Raw genomic sequence first — 22004 nt, 5'->3', positions numbered from 1 at the left:
GCTGTAATCCAGATAGAAGAGTGAAAGCACCAAAATGGTTGTATAGGGAATACTGTTTTCATGGTATTTTTCTGGGTATGATCAAAAGTGTTTAGAATTTGCTCATGATAGCCTGATCTCATGAGAGTCCAGTCCATGTTCCAGACTTTTAAGAGCTTTTGCAGTTCTAATATGCTTTTGATAAACATCTAAGCCAAACATCCATAGACCAGTGAACAGGTTAAAAAAACCCAAACGTGATTATTTTGTGTGTTTTATTACTTTCCAATATGACAACTCATGAACTTCTAATATGTCAGCTGGTTTCAGCCCTCACAAGAACCCTCTCAGAACCAATATGCTATACAATCAGTGATCCAAACTATGTTGGAAACATAAACCTATACTGAGCATGAGGTTAGACTAGCTGACCTCCTGAGGTCCCTTCCAACCCAAATTTTCTATGATTCTACGAAGTAGCTTACGTTGTTAGGTCAACATGAATTGTTGCACTGGTGCCTTTTAATGGATCTACCTTATGTAAGTTTATAACCAGCCAAATTATACTTATAAGAGCCTGTTATTTAGAGTCATAATTATATCTTTCTATAGTGACCCTTGAAATCAAAAACTGGCTCAAGGTTTATAAAGTCTCCCACTTACATAAAAGATGAAGCACAAACTAATCACAAATAGCTATAAACTTGCCCCTTGGCAAATTTCAAAGGCTTCCAGAAAGCTTATGAAACTGTCTGCTCTCTTTATTTTCAATACAACCTTACAGGTTCCAGGCATCCCATTTTAGTAGTTTATTATTCCTGTCCTACCTTTCTTCTTACTTTCGCAAAGCCTGTTCTAAAGTCCATTGAGGTCAAAAGGGAAGATTGCCATCAATTTTAAAGAGTTTTGATCAGCCTTTGTCATTAAAATATTTAAGGAGAGAAAAAATGGTTCAGATCCAAACCAGAACAATCAGCACAGACCATGGAAATTAAAAATCCCAAACATACGCAGTGAATAATGCCTCTGGTGCTACCACCCTAACTTGGCACCTTGTCTCAATCTGGCTAAAAACAGGAAATCCTCCCCAAGCTCAAAAGCTCATTTAGGAAATGTCAGGAGAAGAATTAAAAAAAAAAATACTGTCCTTTGCTGATTTCCTGTGGAAGAGATTGAGTGATTCACAGACAAAAATTCAAATGTTAGATTTTTTTAAGGTTCTCAATCTATATGTGAGCTGCAACTCCAAATCTATTGTGTTTGATTCCTCAGTAGTGAGAAGAAGCCAGAGGAAGCTCAGGGCACTGAAATCTATTTCTTGGGTTGGAACTTTCCTTGTTTCTTATCTGTTCTGTACTGGCCAAAGGGCACTAAAAAGCAACATTTCCCTTGGATCCTAATGAAATTTTCCTGCTAAAAAACATCTGTGAACTGTTCCACTGTCCCCATCAAAGCTCCCAGGGCAGGCGTGTGATTGGAAAAATTGTTGTCACCATTGCCAACCAGCATAATGTACAGCTTTCCTGAATACACTTAATTTTTACCAAGGCCAGGGACCAGCACAAAATGTAGGAGCTATAAGGATTGATTGTAGGTTGTTTTGCCCCCTTATTTTCTTGAGCTGTATAATCAAGACAGCTGAGAATTTTGTTGACTTGTAGTTTTTGGAGATTAGAAATAATCCAGACTTGAATCAAACTTTCTTGATTCTTGGAATGGGCAAGGGTTTTGAAGGAAGGAGAGTTTCTACTATCTCATTCTTTTTTCAAGTCACTGTTCTAAATACCACTTTATCTTAATTGCTACAAAAAACCTGCCTGGTTAGGCAGTTAGTTGAAGAGCTGTGGTAACTGCTTCTAACTCCCCAGAAGTGTACGTGCTGGGTATGTATAGACATTTGGGGAAGTTAGGGGAAGGTTAGAGTGAGTTAAAAATGACCGCCCAATCCAAGGTAAATTGGGATAGGGTGGGGCTTGAGGACATTGTGGAGGCAAGTGACACCTACAAAGAGGAGCTGGGGGGCTGACAGGGTCTGCAGTGGAGAAGTTGGAGGGATCAGAGGAGAAAGCAGGGTCCCTGGGATGGCTTGAGAGGATAGCGGGGTGGATAAGAAAGGTCTGCAGGGGGGTTGGTGGGATCAGGAAGGCTAGACGACTCTTCAGGTGGGTTGGGGAAGTGGGGGGCGGGGTTCTGGGGTCAGACAGGCTCTCCAATCCTGTTATTTTCCCCCCACAAACCACCTCAGTGCCCCACCATACTGCCAAATTTCCCCATATCCTATAAACTGCTTCCAAAGCCAATTTCACCAGTGTTCACCACTCCTGGGAGCCTGATGGGAGTAAATTGGGGGGATTGGTAGGCAGGTTGAGGGAGGGTTGGTTGCTCAAAGGAAGTTGGCAGGATGGGGGGGGGTGCTCTCCCCCCCTTCCCCATTCAGGGACTATTTTTAGCCTCCACACCCCCATATGAACAACCAGCCCCTGATCCTGGCTTCCCCTCTCCACACCCTGACTTACTGCCATCAGCTCCTGGCTCTGGTAAATGCTGGTAAAACCAGCCCAAGGAGAGGCTTCTGTAATGGGAGGTTTGGTGGACTTGGGGTAGGGGAGCTAGCTGGTCCACAGTGGGGTTGTCTGTCAGGGCAGGGGGTAGGAAAAGTGCAGCCCTGGGGCTGGGGCAAATGGTTGTGCTTTCCTTGCCTCAGGGCTGCATTGGGAACTGTATGGAAGTTCAGTTAGATTGGTTTTGCTGGACCTGATCTAAATTAGACTACCTCCAAAGTATACTTAAATTAGATTGGGTCAGATATTTTTAGATTTATGTATTCTTTCTTAATTTCTGTACAGTTCACACACAGATCCACCTAACTAAGGTTAAAGCTATCAAATTTAGTTTGTACCTGGGCAAAAAAAGTTAGATTATGTAGCCATTTTCAACATTATCTAACCTCCCCCTAACCTCCCTGAATATCTGTACCTAGCCATTACTATCCTGTTGTCCCCATCATCAAGACAAAGCTGCTCGCTGGTCTTATGTCTCTATTATGTCTCATCTTTCATATAGTAAGTACCTTGGGACCATGATCAATTGCCATTTATCATATGTTTCCTGAGTATGTGGGTCAATGAGGTCCTGACCTATTTGGCCTTTAGGTACAATCCCACCTCAAGGGTTAAATAATATTAATTTTATAGGAATGGGATTATATTAAATGTACAGCTACATTTTTACAGACTTTCTGAATTTCAAGGTTCACTGTTATTTCTTTGCTATAAAACCTCATTAATTTTATTTTTTTCTCTGAGTTATATCCTCAAAATTACACAAATATACAAAAGTGCAATGAATAATAACAACAACGATAACAAGAACAAGTTTCTTTTAAATGTGCTATGCCATCTGTACAATAGCTTGGTGAGCACTTCCATACTCTAGGCTACAAATGTTAAGGATCAGAATTTGCTACTGCTGTCCCTTAGCTTTCAAATTTTCCTAATAAAGGTAATATACCCCCTATTGGGTATGGGGCTGCTCAGTGTGACTCTACTCCTAGTCCTAGTTTATATGGCCTTATTGATTTTCTATTACAAAGTGTAAATGCCATGAACTAACACATATTTCCCCACTAAAGACTCTAATCCTGCAGTCCTTATTGAACCCTGAATCATTTGTAGCCAATATGGCAGTTCATCAATGCATTACCATCAGCTGCAGGGGAAATGTTGGTCACATAAACATATTCTGGCAAAGAAAACTCTTCCAACTCAGCAGCTCAGCCACAAGGTAACCTTTAGCAGGATATCACTGCATCATAATCTCTTCCTGAACATGCCAGGTATGTTTTTAACACAGAGAGAGAAACTGTGAAAGGTAGAGACTAGAATGGAAACAGTCCCAGCAATCTAAATATACATTTAGATGTTGTTTGTTCTTGGACTCAATACTTTAAAATTGATTTCCTATGTGTGATAGGTCATGACAGAAAGCTGTTTATTGAGCTCATCAGTAAAAAAACCAAAATGACACTACAAACCGTACACTTAAGTAGTTCATTGTATTCATTTTACTTTAGTCACCAGCACACTGGTAATGGTCTTACAATGGTGACTGCAATGCATAAGGTGTATTCTCTTGACACCAACCTCATATTTAATTTTGCTGCAGGGTTTTAACAATATTACAAAGCCTTATTTAGCTTGCAGTCCTAGCACAAGCAGTCTCAACGGAGATGCAGATCCATGTAGCTGGTTGTCTGCTTGCTTGAGATGCACAGTTCCCCCTAGATGCATACAATTTTACCCCAAACTGTTCTGGCTTAATTGCTCCATAGCCTCATCTGTAATACCATATGTAAACCCTAAAGGTTTCATGAATTTCATCTGAAAACACAGCAATTACCTTGATTACTACTGCCTATTCTAGTAAAAAAGAATGTTAATCATATACATGTGCTGAATATACAGATCAAGAGTTGTGACAGGAGAAGAAATTGATCATTTGTATTGCTTCCATTTGCCACTTGAGATCCTTCCCATATTTTTTTCTCTCTCTCTCTCTCCTTTGCTCAGAAAACGGACTGATGACTTCCAAATATAGTCTTCTGTGACACGTCACATCAGCAGAAGATGTGTAAAGGGAGCCTGGCAACCTAACTCAATCTCATGAGTGCACCTAGAAATCTCTTAAGTATTTCATTTATGAAGTCTACCTAGAAAGAATCAGGTTTCACTTTAAAGAATAGAAAGTTTAGTAGGAGGGTCTACTCATTGTGAAATAATAGGTGTGGTTTGCTGTAGGGGTGGAATGAGTTCCTGTAACTGGAACATAAGAAATAAGCTTGTGAATCTGTGTCTTGGAAAAGAAATAGGGCATCTATAAGGAATTAGGAAATTCAGCCCAAAGTGGCTAGAAACTGTTTATTTGGTGTCTGTTTATTTGAGAGTTCTGTTGAGAGGGGGGAGAGGCTCTGGGGAAAGGTGCATGTCTTGCTACTTTGAAAGAAGAATGGAACTGAAGAAAAATCTATAGGAGAAAGCAAATGTAGTATTTGGGACTAGGCTTAGATATGACAGCTTGGAATTCATGACACTTATTCAGAAAGGACTGAAACTATATGAGCTGCCTGAAGGCCAAGTCATGAAAGTGCAGGGCTGGTGTGCTTGCTAGCAACCTTCATCCTCTGCTGTGTTATGTCCAGTCAGGAAGAGAAATACTGCACTTCTACAGCATCCTTCTGCCCAACAAACCATAACATAATTGTTTTCCAGATTGCCTAGAGAATCACTGGACCTGGCTTATACTGCGGTACAATGTCCGCAGCCTAATAATGAAAAACAGACATCACAATTTCTCATGCACTTTTCTTAGCTCTAGAAGTTTTCTCTCTCAGGATTGTAGGCTCATACTTGTCTAGTTCAATCAAGGTAGAAAGATAGCATGTCAAAAATGGGAAAACCACAAAATATAAACACGATGGGGTCCTATTCTTGCAGGTCCACTTTACTCTGGAATGTCAATCAAGTTGTATTTCAGGAGTCATGATGATGCATGAAGTGAGTTGCTGTTTATATATGTTATCTCAGGAGGACTGTGCAACCAATTACTAAAGAATAACAAGGTGTCAGTGCTCGTTGTCAGCCCAAGGAAAAAAATAAGTGTTGCTCCTGAGTATCGCCAAATAGTTACTAAAGGATGCCTTTGTTGTCCTCCATCCACTGACGGAGTGGGGATTGTACATATAACATACTCAGACCGTGTAGCAGGTTCAGTACACTGAAGTACCACTCTATTTTACTGACTGTATAATTACTTCCAGCCAAAGAAAATTCTCCTATAGTTGTAACAGTAGTAACCTCAGAAAATGAGTCAGAGGGGTGGGGAGAAAAATAAAAGCAATGATACTTATTCAAGCACTGAGATAACGTAATAACAATGAATGAGCTTTCAGTAATCAAGCACTACTGCTTGATTATTCTCACCCTATAAATACGTAGCTGCAAGATGATTTCCTAGCTAACAAACAGGTAATCAAACACCTGTGTGCCATGTAATCACACACACATGCAGCTAATGAGCCATCTGCAGAATAGTTCTGGTGGCACTGACCACCTGTTTATCAAAACACTTTCCTTAAATCCCATGTAACATCCTTGAAGAACTCTGAGTATATACTTGTGTGTCTAGCAGTGTTTGTCTTAAATTTCTGTGACATTTATCACCAGTCTTCTTCTTATAGTGCAACTGATATCTGAATTGCTGTTGTGAAATATGTTTTAAGGGCCAAACTTTTAAGAAGTTTCCCCAAGAGCCATTAACCTACAATGCACCTGATGTTGCATGCATTGTTACCACAACTAGTCTGACAAATTCTTCTTTCTAGTTACAAAGTTAACCAGTACTCTTTGGGTTCATTTACCTCTTAAGTATACATGCTTATAATTCAGCATGAGTAATAGACAAATGCTGTATATATATTTGACATTTTTAAATCTTGGTGTATCAGATAAAGAGTCTTTTTGGCCCTATGTGAGTTGTAGCATATGTCATTACAGTGTAGTAATATGTAATTATTTCTCCATCCTGATAAAAACAACCAATACCACCTTTGGTAATGACCTATGGTAGCACCATGCTGCAGGACTTCGGTTCCCTTTACAAAAGTGCAGTGGAAGGCATTTTATAGCATAACACCACGTGACCTGTATAAATGGATACACTATCAGGTTAGATAAACACCTCAAACAGTCTGTCATAAAACACCTATGCTACAAATCCAAAATACAAACAAGAACGTTGTCTAATCTGGGATTATTAAATACTGAATTTTATAGTTTGGCTCTATATAGAAAATATATAAACAGTGGTAAGAAGAGACAAAGAAATACTGAATACTATTTATAATTACTTCTTTCAAGGACAATATATGTTGGAGCCTAAACACGCTGTCAATGTACCTTTTTAGATTAGGTTAGAAGAATGATCCAATGGAGAGAACAGCTGTATAGGTACAAAACATAGCTCTTTTTGTAATATTTTGGTGGGTGTTTTCTTTGTTGTTCTAATATTTTATGACAGGTAATTAAGATATCTCTAGACTCACAGTGCTTCCTCACTAGGCTGCTATTCCCAATTTCTCAATATGTTAATCATCATATCATCATTAAACCTTTCCTGACAATTGTGTTTTCTTCCATTCCTTTTGCAATTTGTACTCTAAGAGCTTTCATTATTTCATCTCCCACTGCTGGGACCTTAGTATTTATAAATGATGTTGGCTGCCCTACAAATTTCAGTCTTCTAACTTCATTCTGAATCAATTCTGATTTTTAAGTTTGGAATCATGCAATTTAATTTCAGCAAGGTTATTACTGTTATTATACTTGGCTTTAGTTCCTCTTGTTGGCTTTCTAAAGGAAAAAAAAATACAAACCAATCAGATGCTTTAGCATTCTAAATTTATCAGATTATTTTTTTAATTGTGTGCTCTCTTTAGAACATATTTTGCATAATCCCAATATTATGAATATTTTCAATTAACCTGCATTTTTCAAATGTTTTTGGACAGATCTTGTACTTCTGTAGAGTAATCCCATTAAAAGCAGTTTGCTAGTCCAAAAACATACATCTAAGGTACAGGGATGCTAATCTCTCATCCACAATTTTGATCTTTTATAAAGGATCATAATGTCCTTTAGAGACTAGGAGGCAAAGGTAAGCTGGTGAGGCATACTACCTAGCTTAGCAATAAAACAAATCTTTGACCAGGTGAATTTTTCCCTCAAATATTTTGGCTCAGAAGCTCAATCTAGGAGTGAATGAGAGCTGAGGACAGGGCTGAGGCTGTACAGCTGTATGTTCCACCATAGGTTCATTAGGTACTAATGGAAAGCAGAGCATTGCTACAGCAAAATGTGCTTGGCCCTTTTTTCTGTTGACTTCCAGTGTAAGGGCAGAGTGAAGTCAGTGGTACAGGAGCTATGTATACTTGGTTGCAGCTGAGTTTATGCCCTCTCCCATGCTGCCCAGATCTGCTTTCCTTTCAACTATTTGGGGTTGCTTAGTTCTTTGTCCTTAATCATCTGCATGGACAGGTTATATCAAAAGGAACAAAAGATTTTTGCATAACTGTAAGATAAAGCAGAAAAAGCCTAGGTAAAGCAATAACTCAGCCCACTAACATCTGCTGCTGAGCAGTGCAGTAGGCCCTTCATACCCATGTCTCTTCATCTGAGAGATGAAGAAGCAATTAGATCTTCATTGTTACCAAGCCTTGAACCTCCAGGCCTTCTGTCAATCTCTTTTTCGCTGACAGCAGCTGCATCTGCATTGGAGGGTACAGCTATACAATCAAATATTTTTCTAGTGTGGATGGGACTATAATGTATAGTCAGGCTCAGAAATACAGTACCTCAATTTAAATCAGAGCTGATGAACTAAGCATAGTTGCCAACTTTTTAATTTTTGCTAGGGTGGGGCCTAAGACAATTCCCTTCCACCTACCCCAGTGGCACTGCCAGAGCAGAGCCCAACAGAGCCTGCACCACCACTCCCACTGCTGCTGGGTGGGTAGACAACACCTTGCCATGGTGACATGGCAGAAACAGGGCTCCTGGGGCAAGGGCAGCAGGGTGAGAAGCCCCAAGCCCACAGTGAGTAGCCCACATTCACCCTGCACACAAATCTAGGGGGCAGGTGCCCCCCCATGCTCCCCTCTCCAACAGTGAATGCTGTGGCAGGGAGCCACCCCCCTCTTCCCCTCCCTGCTCCCTGGACAAGCCACCCTCGGTTCTTCCCCATTCCCTGCCCCAGCCCTGGGCCCAAGGCACTGCCTTGACTGGGCAGCACCACCAAGCCCGGTCTCTGACCCATTCCCTCCCTCACCATGGGGGGCCTAAATTCCCCCCTCACACACACACACCTTCCCTGCAGACAGATGGGGGAGCTGCTTTCCACCAGTGCCTGGGGCTGTATACCTGGCCATGTGCATGTGTGCACAAGCATTTCTGCCAGCCTGCCAGGGGAAACCCTCTGTTTCCCATGTTTTTCCACAGTGAACAGAAAACCCAGATCCCAGCATGATATTGGAAATCTGGGGCAAATGCTGTCCTGGAGTCATACAGCCTGGGACTGGGACATGATGTTCCCATTTGGGACTGTCCCACCCAGTCAGGGACAGGTGGTCAGGGAGGCCAGGGTCCTCAGGCCCCCACGTACTTGGCACCTATAGGACTAGGGCTGTATTTACCCCAGTTAATCTACAATGATTGCTTATAAGTAGGGTGACCATCTTATTTTTAAGGAAAACTAGGATACTGCAGCCCCCTCCAGCAGATCCCCATCCCAAGCAGGAGGAGCAGTGTCCAGCCCATCCCGCTCTCCACCTGCTCAGGAGACTGGCAGTGGGTGCCAAAATACAAGTTTTCCCACATGCACCATATGCACACCTGCACACACACACATGAGCATCCCATGATCACAGCAGTGCTCTCCCCTTACCCCATGCAAGAGGAGCAGTGCCTAGCCCAGCCTGCCCCCCACTTCCAGGTGCTGCTCAGAAGAAGTTGGGCCGGACAGGGTGGGTGGGGTGTGCCAATCTGGACTTCTGTTTCCATTTTCACCAACTGGGCAGGATGCCAGGATGGCCTACAAAATCTGGGACTGTCCCAGTCAAACTAGGACATATGGTCCCCCTACTTTATAACACGTGGACTGAGTTAACTATGATGTCTTGTGAAAATGTATATGTAGGAACTAGGAATGCAGTAATCTGCTACAAGCTCTCCCCACAATGCAGTTAGTTGTAGATCTGTATAAGTGTTACCTTTTGTTCTGACTGTTAAATGAGTGTCACTCCAAAATCTTATATTTTATTCTTTTTATCAGCTTTACAACTGGTCAGATTTTAAAATTTGATAATATTTTGACATTCTAAAAAAAAAAATCAAATCTTTTTGTAAATATCCCCATATCTTTTTGACAAACTCTAACTGGAAAAAAATAGGATGAGAATGTCATCTTCTGTTACCATATTTCTTAATTTACTATTGAAAAAATTGCTATAGATGTGTGGCATTCTATAATTTAAAAGCTGACACAGTGAGTAAAAAGCCATGAATCACCACAAAAACAAAACTGAGGAAAAACATGAATTCATGACATTTTAGCTAGCTCTAGTTATGGTGTAGAAATTGGTTTGATAAAATTAAAATTAGCTTGATAAAATTAGTAGTCAGTAGAATTCCATATAGATGGCAGGTAACACATGTACAAACCAAAGGCATCATGACTGGAGAGACAGTTTGCACAAGTGGTCTCTCATGTTCCAAGTAATGATTTACATCCTTTCACAAGATAATTATATTATCTTGATATATATAAACAGTCACTTTAGACTTATCTCTGGTCTAGCAACTTCAGCAAAGCAACTCCAATTCATTCTTAATGTATCAAACTATTTAGTTTCAATTAGTTCAATATAATGAAAATGCATTTCCCTGTTGAAGTTCTCAAGCTCTCAAATTTACAAGCAAGTGTCTCTAAGGGTGCAGACTGACATACCATGCAGATTGTTTTAAATGTGAGTATTATATGCAAACATTACACTTTCTGTCACATGTCTGGTTAGTCTTCTAGGCATCTTACACTGTGTCACTTCTCAGCCCGCCACCCTCCCACCTCCACCATTCCCAAACCCCTGCAAGGCAACTGGCTTCTCTGGTACACAGCCACAACTCTACTGCTCCAATCTATATTACCTGCTTTGACACAGTTTATATTGTCCAAGGCTGATTTGGGCTGGAGGGAAAGGAAGGGTGATGATCAGATAATTAGAGGCGATACCCCTGCTTATGGGTTCCTAGGCTACTGGGTGTTTTGGGGGACTGCTCAATGTCTCCATAGCTTTTAAATAGCACTTTCTCCAAGCCACTTGTCTGTTTAATTCCATTGGTGGCAACTGACCAAACTTCAGGGCAGCCCAGGCTAATTTGGGTTAAGCAGAGTGGCTAGGTGGGTAGAGATGTGGCACTTGCTTCTGCATTCCTGAAGGACTGCTCAAGGTTTCTACAGCTTTTAAATAGCATTTTTCCCTAAGACACAGATCAATTTTCATTTCATTCCTGGCAGCTGACTTGGAGACCTGGGGTAGCCCTCCACAGAGCACTCAGCAGCCTCCTCCATCTGGCCACCCCTAGAGAAAGTCTTTTTTCCCTAGCCTGAGCCAGAGACACTAGGCAGATCCCTAGAGTACCCAACCTCCTGGGTAGGGAGAAGCAATGATCCAGGTACAATCCCCCAGCCATCTAGTCTTTCCTTTACCCAAATTAGCTTGTGATGCAGTGAACCCTGGTACCTTGCTAGGAATTGAAGTAAATTGATGAGTAGCTTAGGGGAAAGCCAAGAAAGCTCTGGTAGCCCCAGAGCACCAAGTTCCCAGGAATCCAGAAACTGGGGTCAAGGCAGTCAACACATGCATGAGCACGAATGCACGCACACACGGGGCAGAGTACTGCAACACAAATTTTGCTAAAGTGTAGGGATGGTCTTTATTGAACTCAGTTGCTCTTTACTAAACTCAATTTTGGTGAAAAGGAAGATAAAAAATTGCAATTAAGAGGAACTGTCTTCTGTGTCTTTTTCCTCATTCTTGGCATCTACACATCTGGGATCTTTTTCTGTTGCTCTGGGGAAACTGGGGCACTTGCCTCTGGGAGGCATGTTCAGCTGGGTATTCACTGTCACCCTCTGATTGCAGTTTGATAGCTCTACAAGGCCCAGAAGATAACTGTTCTACTATGAACCCTTGGCAGTGTATGTGGAGACACCTCTGAACCAGGACAATTGTGAACCAGTTTCCAGTCTGCAATGTTTTTAGTGTGGTTCAAGTGTTATATCTGTCTGCACCGTGAAGGACCACATCTCCCTTAATACAACATGAACTTTCCCCCGAACAAGTTCTGTTTGGTGCATCATGGGAGAGATCACAAAGGAGATGCAACCTAACCAGGGGGCCTAACCAAGAGAAAAGAATGGGGGGAATGAGGCTTCTAAATGCAAACTCTTAAGAGTCAATGTACCAAAATGGAGAAAAGGTAGTTTAATGTAGGTCTAACTCGAAACAGACCTTTTTAGGCATTCAATGAACTCAAGTAAATAATTTCTGTTTCTGAACTATAAGTGTTTAATTTTGATTGAAAATATTGGAACAAAATGTTTTAACTTTTCTGAACTGATTTATTTTGAAATGTCATGAACAATTCCAAATGTTGTCCTCATTTGGGATAGGAATAAAACATTCCACTCAACTTTAAGTAAAACAAAAAAACTTCAATGTTTTTTTTGCTTCAGTTACAAGTGATGTTCTCCTATGCAAGATTTAAGCAAATGAATTGAGTATGTCCTTAAATGCATTGGAGGATCGAGTCTTTAGTAGCTGCACTGTGCTTATGAACAGTTTCAGCAAAAAAAAAAAAAAAAAAGAAAAGAAAAGCTTTGGATACCAACACAAAAATGGAAATCAAAGAATAAACTATTTTTTATATTTTCCTTAATTGCTGCAAAACAGGACAAATCAATGTTTGAATAAATGCTAACAAATCAATTAATATTTCCATGCATCTCTCACTATCAAGTCTAGCTGAAATTGAAACTACAGTTGATGAAACTTTATTCTAAGCCCCTTTGACCTTTACAGGTTGCCCTCTATGATGATTTTTTTTGGATCCTTTCTTCAAAATGTGTAGGCTTCCATGCCAAATATAATGAAATGCTTGTTTTGCCCTTTGTAACATACCGTTAGCATTTTTTGAAAAATAAAATGTAATATAAACATGACAAGTTAACAGCAGCATCATATACAAATAACTGCTAGAGATACCAATCTTTTACTTACTTTGGTTGCTCTATCAAATACTTTTTTACATACTTTTGTAGCTTTGTGAAACATGCTAATACTCTGTTTAAAACTACAAGATACACATTTTAGTTATGATATTTCATAGGCACAGATTAGTTTGTAAATTGGTATGTCCACATGTGTAAATATAATTCCTTGACTCATTCTGTCTTCCAGACTATATTCAGTCTTATGCATACATAAAGATATTATGATTCTTTCATTTTACAATAACTGACCTTATTTAAAGAACAGAATAGTGATAAAGAAGACTGGTTTCACACATGCAGATTTAACTGAATTTAATCAATTTAAAGCTCTCACCATTGGTAGCATAGCTGGCTGACACTATATTTAGCACAAAAAATTTCAGTATGAAAAATGATTGGCACAAAAAAATCCTCTCTTTCTCTCCCTTCCTTATTTTCCATTGAAAAAGATAACGATTGATTTGTATAATTTTCCTGTTATTTGAAGAGAAAGGAAAAAAGTGAGAGAGCTATTTTTAAAATAGAAGTGTTGTTTTCATTTTGAGATGTTACACTTTCAACAGTAACACTTAAAAGGATGCGTTACTTTTAACTTTTTTAAAAGTTTTAAAAACTTTTAAAAATTCCCACCCCCAACTTTTCTCACGGAAAGCATAAGGCAAGTAGTCCTTTATTTTCATTGCACAATTCCTTTATATTTAGGAAAGTAGGGCTGGAAGGGACCTCATGTGGTCATAGAGCCTAGCCCTGCTGCTCAGGGCAGAATCATTCTTAACTAAACAATCCAGTCAAGTGTCTGTCTGACCTGTTCTTAAAAATTTCCAGGGATGGGGATTTCATGGCCTCTCTAGACAGCCTGTGCCAATGCTTGACCACCTTCAGTCAGAAAGTTCTTCTTAGGCTGCAAACAGACATCAGTTCTGTGCCACCACGAATTTTTTAAGGAGAGTAGTGGAAATGATATACATTGACTTTAGCAAAGCTTTTTATAGCCTTAATCCCCAAGTTAAATTTCCTTTGCTGCAGTTTGATGCCATTGCTCTGAGTTCTGTTACCTACAGCCACAGCCTCCAGCCTCATTATAATCTCTCTTCAGGTATTTAAAAACTGTTATCAAATCCATCCTTCAGTCTGCTCTTCTTCAGACTAAATGCACCTTGTTTTTTCAGCCTTTCTTTATAAGTCATCTTTCCCAGGCCTCTAGTCATTGTTTTTGCTCTTTGTTGAATTCTTTCCAATCTATCCATGTCCTTCTTGAAGTATGGGGCCCCAAACTGGAAAAAGTCCTCCAGGTGAGGCCTCATCAGTGATGAATAGGATAGAAGAATCACTTTAATTGATTTGCAAGTAACACTCCTATTATTACAACCTAGTATGCTGTTGGCCTTTTTGCAACAGGAGCACCGTGTTGGCTTATATTCAGTTTATGGTCCACTGTAATCCTCAGGTCCTTCTCTGTGCAGTAACACAGCCTAGGCAGTCATTCCCCAGTCTGCATTAGTGCATGCAATTAGTTCGTCCCAAGTAACAGACTTTGTGCTTATCCTTGTTGAATTTTATCTGGTTGATTTGTGGACAATTTTTCCAGTCTACGCAGGTCATTCTGGATCCTAAGACTACCTCTAGAGTGTTTTCAATTTCACCTGACTTGCTGTCATCCCCAAATTTGCTAAGTGTGCTCATGATCCCATTGTGTAAATCATTAATGAAGATATTAAACTATACTGGACCCAGGACAGACCCCTGGAGAGTCCTACTTGATTCCTCCTCCCAACTAGACATTGAACCATTTGATGATTACTCACTGAGTAGATCCAACTACACAACTACATACAGCTACCATCTTCACGCCTTCCTGGTCATAAACTCCCACAAAAGACATGTGTAAACCTGAATCGACTGTGATTGGGCTATAGAGCCTTCAATAAAATCAAATATAAAATGGATCTGACAAACTCACCATCATGCCCCTGTGGCAAAGGAGATCAGACAGCCCAGCATATACTAACTGTTCTCTATATGGTCCACCAGAGGAAGCAAGCAGTCTGAAAGATTGCAGTAATATTGACAGATCTGCACTTAAATGTTTGGAGGAGTCAACTTTCTGAAGTCATACGCAAGAAGAAGATCCAACAAATTATGTATCTACTTTGCATTACTTTTTTCTAGTCTATTTCCTTAGCTTGTTAATGAGAATGTAGTGGAAGACCATGTAAAAAGCTTTCATAAAGTCAAGGCATATCATACTACTCTCCTTCCACCCCCAGGGTCTGTCACCTTATCATAGAAGGAAATCAGTTGGTCAAACATGATTTGCTCTTAGTGAATCCATACTGCCTGTTCCTGATCACTTTGAGGGCCTGCTCCATGATCTTTCCAGGTATCAACATCACATTCACTATCTGTCATTCCCCATATCCTCATTCCTCTCTTTCTTAAAGATGGGCACCATTTTTGCCTTTTACCAGTCATCTGGAACTTCACCCAACTTCCACGGGTTCTCAAAGAATGGCTCTGAAATTACCTCAGTCAATTCCATCAGTACTCTAGGGTGCACCTCTTCCAGCTATACTGGTTTGAAAGCATCTGGTATCTCTATGTAATCCCTAACCTGTTCTGATGCTGCTCCAGGGTTTTTTATTTCTTCTCTATTTTTGCTACCAGCTGTGCTCATTATTTGGTAGCTGCCCCTCTTTATGAAAACTGAAGTAAAAATGGCATTAAATACTTGAGCCTTCTTAGCATCATCCATAGCTAGAGTGCTTTCTGCATTCTATTAGGGATCAATTATTTCTTTGGTCTTCCTTTTCTTCTTGACTTACTTGTAGAATCCCTTTTAATTGCCCTTTATGTCCCCTGCCAGTTGCATCTCAAATCATGCCCTCGCCCTCCTAATTTTATCCATGCATGCCGATGCAATGCAATAGCCTTAAACTCTTCTAATAATATAACCAAGTTTCCACTTTCTGTATGATTCTCTTTTGAGTTTCATCACATTGAAGAAAGTGATGTTGCTCTTCCCATTCTTCTGTTGCATGGGAATAGCTTGTTCCTGGGCCCTTAAAAAGGCCTCCTTAAAGTATAGCCAGCTCTCCTGCACTCTTTTTCTTCTCAGCTTTGCCTCCCAGGGGAAAGTACTTCCAGTACATTGTAGTACTCCTTTATTTTCTTGGTACAGTTCTTTTGTATTAGTTTAAATATTGATAGTTATTTCAGGCATTTTTGGTTTGCTTGTGAATAATGTACAGAGAGTGTGAGGTGGAAACTTTCCATCTTTGTTCTGCTAATGAACATGAGGATTCCCAAAGGATATAAAGGTGGGTAACTAATTGGCAGGGCCATGGCTTCACTGTCTAGCAGAACCTTTTGATCCTGTAGGGAGAAACACGCTATACCCAATGAAAGAGCCTAGTTCTCTGTTCCTGGGAGCTTTTGCATTTCGTTCCTGTCACCTCAAGGTATCATTTCAGTAGCTGAGAGAGAAAATTTAGCAGTTTTCCCCAACACTTGCTCTCTGCTTGTATAAGTGACAAGGCTAATTAGTGAGAGTGATTCTTGTTTTGTAGACACCTGTCCATTACGGGCTGAGCTGTTTCTTAAAGGGAAAAGTATAAACTGTCAGACGTAGTTTCTTATCACTGCTCCCTACAGTCCATTTGAACCAAGAAGCAGTTTCTTTTGAGCCACCCAGACCTCCTGCTCCACCCCAGTCATTAGCCCATCCAAAGCCTTTTCAAAACTTCCTCTTTCCTCATCCTTCCTTCTAACACCAGCATAAATAACCCTGCAGCAGCTGTCTTTTTTTCCCCTTTAGAAGATGTATGATCTCCTTCTTTAAATGCTCTTGTAATCCTCTGTTTTCCAAAGAATAGATTCCGATGTTTGTATTAATGGTGTCTTTATGGCCGAGTACAGACAGTCAAAAACCCCAAGGTGGAATGGATTCAATCTGCACAGGTTTCTCTAAACTGCATAGATTGAACTGATATCAAACATAACAAACACTTACTTTTCAGTTGGGAAAAGCAGGCAGAGGCATTAAAGCATGCCTCCCAGCTTGCTGGCCAGCCAAGCCATCCCTGTTGGCTGGCACATGCTCTCAATACCCTGCTGTTCCCCACAGGGGGGAAACAGTCACTCATCTACCTCCTCAGCATCATCCAGGGATCTCCATGCCCTGGTCTGCTTACCTGTGGGGGAGGGGTGATTTTTTTTCCCCCTACCCCACCATGGCTGGAAAGGCATGTCACTGACGCTCAGGAAGGAGGAGAAGCCCCCCGCGGGTCTCAGCCCCCTGAGGTGGGAGGCGCTGGCCACTGTCCTGCTGCTGCTGCTGGGCTGCATCAGGGCATACTGGGTGGATCGGGGGCTTCTGCTGGAACATAAGGCCCAATCCTGACCTTTACAGAGCTAGTGCAGCCCTGCTGCCCAACATAAGCCCTCAGCTGGCCCAAAATGTCCCACCAGAACCTGGCACCAATGGCAGCCAGCAGGATGCAGGGGGAAGCCCCGGAGGGCTTGCAACAAGCAGCAGAGCCAGGCTGGAGTGTGGGGAGGAGCTAGCAGCCTAAGCATGGGACAGGGGAGTGGGGGGGGAAGGGGTGGTGGCAGACACAAGCTTCCCCAGGGACCGTGTCTTTTTTGCTCTCTGCCTCAGCCCCAGACAGTGAAGAAGCAGGCCCAGCACGGAGCGGAGGGAAGAGAGGCAGCCTCAGGGTTCTACTGGTTGGAGTGGAGCCCAGGGGCAGGGGCACCTAGGCACTGGGCTAGATCAGTGAGCTGTGTTCCTGCACGTCTTTTGCAAAGGTACTTGGGATGCCAGGGGGCTATACCTAACCTGATTTGGGAGGGAATCTGGGACAGAAGTTCCATAGATTGGTTTAACCTAAATCAGTTAAATCTGATTCTATATCCATTCAGGTCTATCTTAAACTGGTTTGGGCCATTTTGAAAGCTGTTTATGTGCACTGAACTTCCGTTCTGTTACAGGTTTGAACTGATTTCTGATCACTTATACCAGTTTGTGTAATTTCTGTCCTTAGCCTATTTTTTTTACAGTGGAGCAAAAGTAGTTTTAGGTATCTTACTGCAGTACTGTGAAGTATTCAGATAGGGGAAACTTCCAGTTCTCAAGCCAGGACATAAGTTATTTTATTATGCAGCCAACTTATTAACTTTAGTCTGGGGATCTTTCTCTGTTGTCTCCCAAAAAGCATATCATTGTTCTTTATTCCGGTTTTAAATGCAGCACACTTACTCCATGTATTTGTTTAGGATACAAGTAAAAGTAACTGGAATCTTAGTATAACCAATGAGGAAGTGTGTGTGTGTGTGTGTGTGTGTGTGTGTGTGTGTGTGTGTGTGTGTGTGTGTGTGTGTGTGTAATACATAGTCTGATGTGCATTTAAACTAATACTTCACAATTTGGCTAAAACCTTGCATAGTAAGGAAAAAAGCCTCCGTGTACACACTGACCATCAGAAAGAAACAAGTCACACCATGTCTCTTCATCTTACAAAAGCAATATTGTTAAATACCAATACCTCACCTAATTCATGATGGCATTAACAACAGGAAGTACTGCATGCTTCTGGAACTCTTTTAGTATGTGTTTACATTTCTGTTTCATTTTAAAAGTACCTTCCTTTGTTGGCAAGAACTTGTTCATACACTTGTCAAGCAGTCAGATATTCTTTTTGTAAATCCAGGTACGGAATAGGCTCTGTTTAACACACCAGCTGAAAGAACTGGGATTTGAGAACGGAGCTTCAATAAAGGCTGCAGTAATTTTCCTAACGCTTGGAGCAAAGGGAGATCAGGAGAGAAATTGTGATTCTCTGATCCAGTTTGCCTGTGGCTAGATGTAAAGCCTCAATTTAGCCCAACAGAAAAAGTAAGGTTTTTATAGCCTATAGATTTTTAAGCTTCTTTGAAACATTAAATTACTCCTGATGCCCATGAGTGTCCTATTTAATTATACACCCTTGACACAGGGACTTCCTGAAACAGTATCAGCTACCCCATGATTTCTCTGTGTGCATGCCCTCTCTATGTACTGTTAAGTTTGCTTATGGACATTTTCTTTTCTTCATCTTCTTTCTCTTTTCTGCTTTTATTCCCAACACCTAGTATTTTTAGGTAGGCTTTATAACATAGCTGTCCAACTTCAAAGCAGCTGAGGGTCACACTCTCCATGGGCCTCACCAGTGGAGGCTACACACCACAGGGGTGGCACTGGGGGGCCATGGGTCCCTTGGGCCTCACGGCCCATGCATGTGGGTGCAGGCAGGCACCCTATTGCACATCATACACCACAGCATGCTGCCTCACCTCAGCGACCCTGTGGCACTTCACTACATGGGCATTCCCAGCTGCTGGATCCTTCAGCAGTATGGGTTGTGCCACTTTCTGCCATGCTCCCCCATCCCTTGGGGCAGAAGCAAGCAGCAAAAGACAGGATAAGGAAGGGGAGCTCCAAGACCCCAGTCGCTCCAGCAATAGGGGCAGCAGGTGCTTGGGGGCCCATGAGAACTCCTCATAGGCCTCATACAGCCTGCTGGCCACCAGTTAGACAGCCCTGCCTTATATGTAGTCCTCATTCCAGTGGAAATCTTATGCTCAGCTTCCAGACTATACTGCTTATCCTTCCTTTCTCCTCACTGTTTCTCAACTAGGATCTTCTGACAATGCCTATAATTTAAGTGTTTCTGGGTACATCTACACATGCTCTTTTAATGTACATTAGCCTATTTTAACATGCATTAAAGCATCACAAAAAAATCCGCGTGCTTTTGCTAATGCGCATTAAAATAGGTTAATGTGCCTTTTTCTAGTACCTTACAATGGAGGTACTAAATTTAACGTGCATTACCAAAAGTGCATTAATGAACGTGTAGACATGCCTTTTGAGTTAGGTTTGCCATAGAATAATTTTCCTAAGCAAACTGGAATCCTCATTATTTAGAACGTTTAAAACAAGTTCAGACAAATCACTACAAAATATATTAAAGGGAACAAGCCTGGACCGGCAAAGGATTGACTTAAAAAACTTACAAATCTTGTCCATTAATAATTTTTCAATTTATTGGCTGTTAAACCAGTAAATACATGCCTATTGTTTCTAATCCGCCTCCTCCTCCCTCCCAGCCTCCCATCTTTATCTTTGGGCCTTTCCATAGATATGAATCTAGTAAGTGACCAGATGTTTCAGCTTGAATATGTTACAAATGCCTAAAAAGGACTTATGCTTTGAACCAACAGCTCATTGCTTTCTGTCCTTCGATATCACTTACTTTCAATCTGTCTACAAAGACAGAAACAGTCTATCCTCAATTTTGGCACACCAGTATTATTGCTCATGAAGTAAAGAAGCTTATCAGAGGACAAACATTACAACTTAAGCTCTGGCTACAATAAATAATTTGTTCTGAATATTATTTATTATATACCAAGGGACACAGTTTAAAAAGAAACAATAGGTCAAACTGACATTTGCTAAAAGTAAGCCAGTTCCTGAAGTTTTACAGTTGACTGAAGTGGGAGTAAATGAAAAGTGTAGGAAGAGACGGGGGGTGAAATCCTAGGCCCTGTGAAGTCAGTGAGGCTTTAACTGGGGTCAGGATTTTACTTTTGAACAAAATTCTGATTTTGAAGGCAGCAAATTCCTCAGTAAACTCCAGAGAAGTAAGTGATACTGGTATATTTCAGATCAGTATTAAACTGAGGCTGAGTTCAGAATTTTACAGTCAATTCTTTTGGATTACCAAAGAACAAGATAAAGCATTTTAAAATTGACTATTAGTTCATTGACTGAAGCAGTGCTGTGCTTACTAAACATATTAGGTTTCATTTACATTAACAGCACAAATTATATGCTTTAGAGAGAGGTAAAACTAGGCATATACTGCAGATATAAGATTAAAAAAAATATCCCAACTAATTAGAATATTTGATATAAATCCCCCTTTCCTCTCTGATTTCCATTATTCCACCATATACATTTACAGACGAAACTATTTAAAGGAAATGAAAGATTAAAATAAAAAGAAACCATAAATAACAGTGATATATATGCTTTGACTTGTAGGATGAAATGCAAAATAAAAATAGCTACATTTCCATCTTAGGAAGTGGAAAGATCAAATAAACCAAATGAAGTCAGGAAAAGAGCATTATTGAAATGAACTGAAATAAAAAGGGTAAACTAGATGATTTAGACAAGATTTGTCACATTCTGACAGAGATATGGAGTGTAGCCTGAGGACATTTTTAAAATGGCATCTGGTGTTTGCAGATGTTTGTTTTCCAAATTCATCCCTGCAATATCTGGAAAGCAATTCTAACATGAGGGCTGTCAGGTGATTAGCACAAAGTGTTAGGAAGTTTGCAGTTAGCAGTTGGCCATCACTCAGATCTGTATCAGGTTGGGCTTTGTTATCAACTCCAAAAGAGACATCTGTGCTTGGAAGACAGGATACATTTAACCTTCATTGTCCTTGCAAAGAAAGGAAAAGAAGAACTGTTTGAAGACCAAGGAAATGATGTAAGGTTCAAATTAGCAGGCACTGGGCCTGTGTGAAGCAGCTAGTATTCACTTCAGATTGGGATTCAGCTGATTCAGGGGACAGTGATTCGATGATTTGAATTACTGTCCTGATTCAATTTGGCCAAATCTGATTCAGAGATTTGGCAGCAGCCCAATCTCCGAATCAGCCAGGCCAGGCCCATCCCCTGCCCCTCTCCCAGCCAAGCAAGGGCTGCGGCACTGGGCCTGTGTGAAGCAGCTAGTATTCACTTCAGATTGGGATTCAGCTGATTCAGGGGACAGTGATTCGATGATTTGAATTACTGTCCTGATTCAATTTGGCCAAATCTGATTCAGAGATTTGGCAGCAGCCCAATCTCCGAATCAGCCAGGCCAGGCCCATCCCCTGCCCCTCTCCCAGCCAAGCAAGGGCTGCCCCGCCCCAGCTCCCAGCACTTGGGGGAAAAAAAAGCCCTGGCTCAGCAGGTGCTGCTGGGCAGGGGGCAATCCCTGCTACCCCATGCTGTATGGGGGGCTCTGCATGAACCCCTGAATACCCCCACCCCACTCCCCCAGCCCCCTCACGAGTGCCCTGCATGGGCCAACTCTGGCCCTTTAA

General features: G+C 41.2%; 1 protein-coding gene and 1 long non-coding RNA gene across 2 annotated transcripts in view; one reads left to right on the top strand and one right to left on the bottom strand.

The window, feature by feature from the left end:
• The window catches only part of KCNH7 (potassium voltage-gated channel subfamily H member 7), a 390758-nt gene that overhangs the window by 288725 nt on the left and 80029 nt on the right, over nt 1-22004 (bottom strand). The window lies entirely within an intron of this gene.
• Nucleotides 17535-22004, top strand: part of LOC112551368 — a 271740-nt gene continuing 267270 nt past the window's right edge. Inside the window, exon 1 of the long non-coding RNA XR_003095661.1 lies at nt 17535-17667. This is a non-coding gene — a long non-coding RNA (uncharacterized LOC112551368). The remainder of the gene's footprint in view (nt 17668-22004) is intronic.

This window comes from Alligator sinensis, unplaced genomic scaffold (genome assembly GCF_000455745.1).
Source record: "Alligator sinensis unplaced genomic scaffold, ASM45574v1 scaffold738_2, whole genome shotgun sequence".
NCBI classification, from domain to species: Eukaryota; Metazoa; Chordata; order Crocodylia; family Alligatoridae; genus Alligator; species Alligator sinensis.
Note: the sequence above shows the minus strand (reverse complement) of the source record. Positions and strands in the feature narration are given on the sequence as shown.